This window comes from Brienomyrus brachyistius, chromosome 3, assembly GCF_023856365.1.
Source record: "Brienomyrus brachyistius isolate T26 chromosome 3, BBRACH_0.4, whole genome shotgun sequence".
Classification (NCBI taxonomy): domain Eukaryota; kingdom Metazoa; phylum Chordata; class Actinopteri; order Osteoglossiformes; family Mormyridae; genus Brienomyrus; species Brienomyrus brachyistius.
The window spans coordinates 7,381,823-7,389,715 of NC_064535.1; positions in this window are offsets into that span (position 1 = coordinate 7,381,823).

Consider the following 7,893-nt stretch of genomic DNA (forward strand, 5'->3'; position numbering starts at 1 on the left):
TTCCTCTGTGGGAAAGGTAATGGGGAGGGAAGGGGGGCAGGGCCTCTGACGGGGGCTAAGGGGCAGAAGTACCCCGTAAAGGAGACAAAATGCTAAATCCTGCTCTCAGTGATGCACACAAAAGGGTGTCCAGACGTGAGGGGAGAGGCCCACAAACTGGGTATGGGGTGGGGGGGCGGGGGGGGGGAGAACAGGCTTGTGCTTTGAGTCACATCCTGTAGACTTTAGCATTTAGCATTTGCCCCGACCGATTTCTGCACTGAAAAGAAACACACAGCAAAGAAGAAAGTCCCCCTTCGTGTAAAACAATGGGCAATGACGTAGGGGAGACTTTCATATTGGGGGGGGGGGCACAATTTAATATGCCTTGGATATAGGACCCTGCAAATGGATGGGCAGGTGGATGGATGAATGGATGGATGGATGGATGGATGGATGGACAGACAACTTAATCATTTAAACGTGATGCTCTATATAAAGTCAAATTAAATACTGGGGGGTTCCTGTGCTCTTGGAAGCCAGGTGCCGACAACGTGTGCCTACCTGAAGTCTTTAGCCCCCCACCCTCTGGGCCTTGTTCCACCCTGGGCGTCGCTGTGGGCAGTGATCCCATGTCCCCCCCCGCTGGAATGTGCTGGGCCTCTGTCAACCCCAACGGGTGCCATGGTGCGGTCAGACCCAACCTTCCTCGGTAAGTCGCAGCCTCCCTGCCAGGAATGCTTTGATGGGGGGAGGGGGGCGTGGCGCCGATCTGGGCCTATGGGCGCCGCAATTATGCAGCGCTTCATTATCCGCAGCCTAATTGCAACAGCCTCATCAAAAGCTACGCAGGTTATGCGACGTAAGGAAGAACATGCCCCCCCCATATCACCGCACCCCTGGTTTTCACCTCCCTCACCCACAGACACACACCCCTCACCACCAACACGGCTCCTCAAACCCCCACACCCCCACGATCGTAAAAGCAGCGGGGCCCGGATAGCCCTTCCTCTTCACGAGGGGAGACAATAGGGCTTTTGAGTGGCCAGGTTCCAAGGCGAGCCGGCCATGTTGGGATAAATCTCCTGTGAAGAAGCTGAAACCGGTCCGGACAGGCGGTGCCGGCTGCCGTAAATGCAGAGACGGGCCTCGCTGTCTTGCTTTTCCGATTGAATTATCCCCGGGACAAAGGAGAGCCCTGCCGCACCCAGCTCCTCCATTGACCCCGGGGCCGCTGGCTTTGTCAGGGAGACCCCAGATCTCCGTCTCCACAAAAATGGATTTTTCCTTCAGGCCTCAACAAAGGAGATGCAAACCCTCCTCTGGACTTTAGAATAAAAAATAAAAAAAAAATAGAAGGATCCACGCTGTCCATTTGACACACAAATGTGCTCCGCCGAGTGAAGGAATTTCGCCTGGGACACAAAAGGAATCCGTTTAATTTGGAACGCCGGGCCTCGCGAGGTGCCTGTTTTCTCGGCTGCTAAACGACGAGAGATACAGGCCACTACCCAAGCAATTCAAGACTCGAGAGAGCGGCTCGTTTAAAGAAAAGCATTTCATTATGTAAAAACGCCTCTCGGCCTTTTGTTTTGTTTCACTTTCTCGTACTTTTTTCAATCCACTGTTTTTTGTTTTTTATTTTTACGCGGGCATAAATGGGCCACCCCCTCCGCCATTCCATCCCCCCTGGGGCCTAGTGTGCACCCCCGTTAGCCCTTAGCGAGCAATTAGGAAATTTGAAATGCTTCCTCCAAGGATCACATCCCCGGCCTGCCTGGTCTGCTCCCTCAAGCATTCCTTAAGAAAGGGTTTCTTTTTTTTTGTCAACCCCCCCAGGAAATGGAGTGGTCTAGGGATGCCCACCCTCACTTAGGATCCCTCCATGAAATCAAGAAGTTGAGAGCCAGACTGCATCGTGGGTGGGAATATCACCTGAAAAATAAACACAGGTGATGTTAGATTTACCCACAAGCCTTTGCAAGTATGGAAAATCTGATCAACAGCAGAGTGGCTTATTAGTGTTAAACAGAGGTATTATATGACATATGAACATGCAATGAGTATTACTTAGCTAAAGATACCAAATCACCCTCCTTAAAAGTTCCAGCTAGGGTCACAGGGAGCAAAGGGCAGCTCTGGAAGGCCAGTTAACCTCCTAGGTGGGGACTGTTGGTCTCCTCACCCGGACCAGGCCGCCCTGGACGCCACTAGATTACCAGGCCTTATGAAATCAGCTCCAGGGCCAGGGGAGGATGAGAGTCAGGAAGGATCACTCTTTCCAGGGTTTCTGGGTCACGCTCTAATTGATTTCCTGAATATGGGGGAGGGCGCACAGCACCACAAGGTATTTCAAATTTAAACAGTAGGGGTAGGGCAAGATGGACCCAGCAACAGGAGGCTTGGTGGGGTCCACCATGGCCACTGGGTCCAGCAGCTTCTCTGGGCAGCTTGAAAACCTCCACACAGCCATGCAATCAGGAACGACCAGGGCCTCCTCCAACACCGGTCATTCCAGCCCAAGCGAAAATCACAAGGGGCAGCTTGGATCAGGGGCGATGCTTTGCCATCCTGGGAGTTCCCAGAGAACTAGGCCATGTCAGGATGTCCAGCTAAAGGGGTTCCCTGCCAGCGTGGAAGCGGCTCCGATCCAGGACGTATGCTGCCATAGCTACGCATCCTGTTTCTGCTAAGACTGTGTTTTACTGCAGAATAAAGACAGTGATGGTTATGGTTATGGTCTTACAGGCCATCCCAGCTGTACCAATGGACAGAAGAAAATCAGAGCTCGCTTTCAGTGGAAATGCCAGATAAGAAGATATTAGCAATGAGATACTTTTATAGAAGCATACATTAGTATTAATCTCTTATGTAGCTGAACGGCACATTTTAATAAGCCATCCACATCTAGGTGTCTGTCCAGCTGCGCAGCATGTGGGTCCTGCAACCTAGTGAGAGCCACACGCTATGCTAATAGCACCGGCGCGTCACCAATAGCCGAAGGGCAGGGAGGCGCATTCACAGAGCCCTTCCATGCTTCCTGTAGCCCGAAACAGCACCGTACTCGCAGAAAAGGAACGCGGCACACCCAGAAATGCGACGCTAACTTCAACTCATGTCACAATGTTTCTTCCTGACCACCCGCTTTCATTTTTGGTTCCACATCTTTCTTTTCAAATGGTTCTTTTCAAATCAGATACAGAGGATCAGAGATCCACCCAAAAATATAGATATTACACTTAACGTCATGGTGAGGGATTCTTAAAAACGGTCTGCAATAAAGGCATGACATGTAACCGTGATTAGCAAGCTGCAATTTATGCGTAAGATTTCAAGATTTGTTTATTTAGCTTTCGTCTCTCTATGTACCTGTACAGTATATAGCAGAGATGACAATAAAGTTTACTTTGACTTTGACTTTTGATTTTCTCTTTACGCAACTTAGAAGAGCCCAGCAATTAATGGCACGCACATTCTGGATCTGATTCTAGAATTTTTTTAAAGGTGGGGGGGGCCATCAGAGGGGCCAAAATTCATACAGAGGAGCCAACCAATCATATGTTTTGAATTGGTGAGTGACAGGGGAGGGGCACTCTGGGGGCCAATCAGCTTTCAGCTGGGGTCAGTGACCCTGTGGCCCCGCCCCTGTATACACCCCTGGCACCTTGGCACATATGGATATGTGAAGCAGAACAGAATAATAAACACTCAGAACAATATTAAAATGTGCCAAAGAAGAGTCAGCCTGAGCAAAGCAGACGGCGTGTTGATGAGGGAGAAAAGCGTGTTTTGCTTGGCAAACACAAGGCACTCATCTCTCACTCAGCCACCGGCTCTCATGTTGCCACAGGCAGTGGCCAACATCCCTGCTGACGGGCCGCCGAGCCAGATGTCAAACTTCCACCGAGAAACAAATCACGGTCCTGCCCCTTTACCGCTCCACGGTTTCTCATGAGGACGAGTCGCCCCTGTGCCAGCAAAACGGTCACCATTTAGGGAAAGCTGTTTATCAGAATCAGCCAACCGGATTTCAGCAAAATAACTTCACTTCACGCTGCTACATCTACTCGGGATCAGTTCCTTCACCACTGCGCCACCTGCTGTCCAACACGCTACGCTGCAACGCTTCCCTTTTTTTTAAGAGCTGCTAGCCTTGCGGGTCATGGCAAGGGGAAGAAAAAAAAATCTTTCTAGAGAATTCAGTGCATTTATGAGGGGGGGGAAAAAGAGCTTCAGGGGGTCGAGATGATTTCAGCAAATGGCTGGTTAATTGTAACCCTCTTTGGGATCTGAGCAGGAGAAATATAGGCTGGCAGCTTGGCACCGATGTCTCATTCCTCGCCGGCAATGTTTTCGTTAAATGAGACGGAAGGGCTGTCATGAGAAGACACACCAGTGGTGCACCCCCCTCCCCCCCCCCCATTTTCTTTCAGCTCTAGTGTACCATTATACACTTAAATGAATCCTAATTATACCTTTTGTACCGCGCTACGAAGAAGGTAAACACTGACTGCACGTATCTCATCTTGCGGCGTGAAAACAAGTGCAAGAATAATAAAGGCATTAAGAGCATGGGGGGGGGGGGCAGGTCTGCTGGGGTGTTTGATTTCACCCTGCACGTCATCCTGTGTTTATACTCACTGGAGAGTTAAATGGGGGGGCAGCAATATGGTGACAATTTATGGAGCTTTCACTCCCGTCTGAAAAAACACCGTCTTCTGTTTGGTCTAGATCCAGGTCAACGCTTTCGGCCAATTTGCCAGTCATTAAGGAGATATTTTTGTACCCAGCCTGGAACGTGACACCGTTGGGTGATTACCAACACTCCCAGTAGAGAAACCAGTACCGAGACGGGTCCTGGGAGGCAGAGCTGCAATTATGATACTTTAAATAATTCTACAAAAGTGGAGCCATCATTAAATAATTTATAGGTATTTGTCTTGTCAGAGTTCACTCGGATTGTCACACCGGCGCGGCTAAACATTTCAGAGAGGGGACTCCGAACATCAGAGGCCAAGGCCGGATAGCGAGACGATACCAAGCACTGCTCCAAACTACAGAATACGTGTCATTATGCAGTCATAAGCATCATGGTTACTGTTGTCAAGGTGCCCTGGTATACCCAAAGGCATTATGCATCTTCCTGACCTTGTGCATCAGCAGTGCTGTAGGTTCGTGGCCCATCTCAGTGAACACGATGACAGAGTGTCCAATTTGGCCACATACACATATAATGTGCAGATGACTGACAGGTCAAAGATCCACAAAATAAATATCACACCTCGAAAGGATATTAATAAAAGCATTCATGGTTTATTAAACATCATATTAATGTCGCGAATGTTTATTTTCTTCAGAGATAATCCAGTAAGCGTAAAGAGAAACACATCCCAGACAATGAGCACAGTATTCCCAAAACCCATAAGGGAACCCAGGTCCCTGTTCCAGTGTCATTCTGCGTAACACGGATAGGCTCCAGTGGAATCTGTCATCAAAAACCCATTATGGTGCATTTGGTAGCTAGGCGTGCAGCCAGTTGTGCAGTGTGTGGGTCCCGCAGCCTAGTGACAGCCACACGCTACGCTAACAGCACCGGCGCATCGCCAAAAGCCGAAGGGCAGGGAGGCGCATTCACAGAGCCCTTCCATGCTTCCTGTAGCCCGAAACAGCACCGTACTCGCAGAAAAGGAACGCGGCACACTCAGAAACGCTGCGCGTGTCCGAAATGCGACGCTAACTTCAACTCATGTCGCATTGTTTCTTCCTGACCACCCGCTTTCATTTTTGGTTCCTTTTTGTTTCATTCCGAGACACACATCAAAAGACATAAAATGAACTCATGATTAGTCGTTTTAGAGAAGCACTGCATGATTTTTCTGGGAGAAAATGACAAAAGAAAACCTTTTGATGTGACTTAGTGGATTTTTATTAACTGCAATAGAAAATCAGTTCAATATGTAGCGCACATAAAATTATTTCAGATGGAAATTTCGGTTCAGCCAAGAAAGAGAAGCAGAGGGAGCGGTGAGGGGGAGCGGCCTGTGGATGGCGCTAACAGCGGCCTGGCTAGATACCATGACAGGCAACGGAAGATGTTTGCAGACGTACACTGGTAGCCACAGGAGGCAGAAAAGCAAAAGGGGATGTAAGATGTTCAGAATGCAGTAGTAATGAGTGAGCAGGAGGTGGGAAGATGCTGGAGACAAAAGGAGGTACAGCTGGACAGAGGCATTAGTGGGACACAGTACCAGTCAAAAGTCTGGACACACCTAGTAAAACTCATTTGCTTTCCTACAAGATAACCTACCCTAATCACACCTTGAGGTTATGTAAGTACTGTGTTATCCTGTGAACAAGGAAAGAGATGGAGTTCTGTGACAGATGACCCCACAGCCCCCCCTCCACCCCAGCCTAAACCCAATAGAACTGGTTTGAGATGAGTTGAGTCAAATGGAAAGAGTAAGGTAACCAATTTGTGGCCGGAACTTGTGGAAACTCCTTCAGGACTGGAGAAGCATTCCGGGGGGCTACATCTGAACACTGGTTGAAATAAAGGTAAGGGTCTGCAACGCTGTCATTGAAGCAATGCTCTTTTGAAAAGTCAAAAATGTGATCAAATTCTGATACATGAAACACTTCTCTAGGTCATTGTAATAATTCATATGTATTACATCATTGCCATGAGGTCTTTCACTATTAGGTGAATAACAAGACAGAGACAAATGCACCCTCTACAGCAGCATGTGCTCTGTGGTGTGTGGTGTTATAGCTCTCCTCAGCCATGGTTTGGAATCAGCAGTTATTCAGCAGTTACACCTGCTGTCTCCCTATAACCAGCCACCAGCAAACACACCGTCCATTGCCATTTGACACACTCCAAAGCTGCACCAGATATAAGCATCATGTGTATTACCAGGCCACTAGGAAACAATGTCTGTAAAATTATGGTTGCATATCACTTGGACATTTAGGCCTAGGGCCAAGAACCCTATACGACAGGTGCAGGTGGGATCCAAGGGGCTGCAAATATGCATAGTGCTGAGGGCTCCATCCACTGCACTGAAGTGGCAGGTGTGCCTGCAATGGCATGAAGACCACTTTGTCATGCAAGGCATCCCCTCCTGCTGGTATCATACAGAGATACGGTCAATGCACAGATGCAGGACACAACAGCCTTCCAGAGGTCATGTGCATCTGTAGGTCTGCAGGAATCCACCAGGGGCGCAGAAGCAGATACCTGTCAGAAACTGCATGGTGCACTGAGGGCACGATATGTTCCTCTTATCAATCTATCCTGCATCAGACCAAGGAGGTTCATTATTTCACCCCAGGCCAGTCTGTATTTCTCCATGAATTGTTCATTAATGAGATTGTCCAAGTGGTTCGTGGCCAAAGCAACTTGGCTTCCTGTCTTTTGTTGACTTGCACAATTCTTTGCCATTGCTGGTCGTGAGGGTTGATTCACATTCCCAGTTCAAAAGATGTGACTGAACACATAGCAAGTTTGATCGGTTTGCTCATCATGTAGCCTACCAGGGTTCAGGATTTATGAATTGGATGCGGAATTGACTTGGTCACAGACAGGGGTGGTCAATCTTGTCCGCAAAGGGCCGGTGTGTATGCGGGTTTTTGGGATAACCTTCAGATCAGCTGTTCAAACCCAGCTGTGAAGACTCTTCAGCCAATCAGTCCTCTAATTAGTAATCTAATTAGGGAGTTGTAGCGAAAACCCGCATACGCACCGGCCCTTTCTGGATAAGATTGGCCTCCCCTGCAGTAAGATGTTGAATTTAAATGACGGTAAGAAGAATTTAATTCATTTCAATTCAATGCGATCATACAACACATGGATCTCATTTAATCTAGCAAAACATGAATAATTACATAACAGATTTACTTCAAAAAATGGTGGAT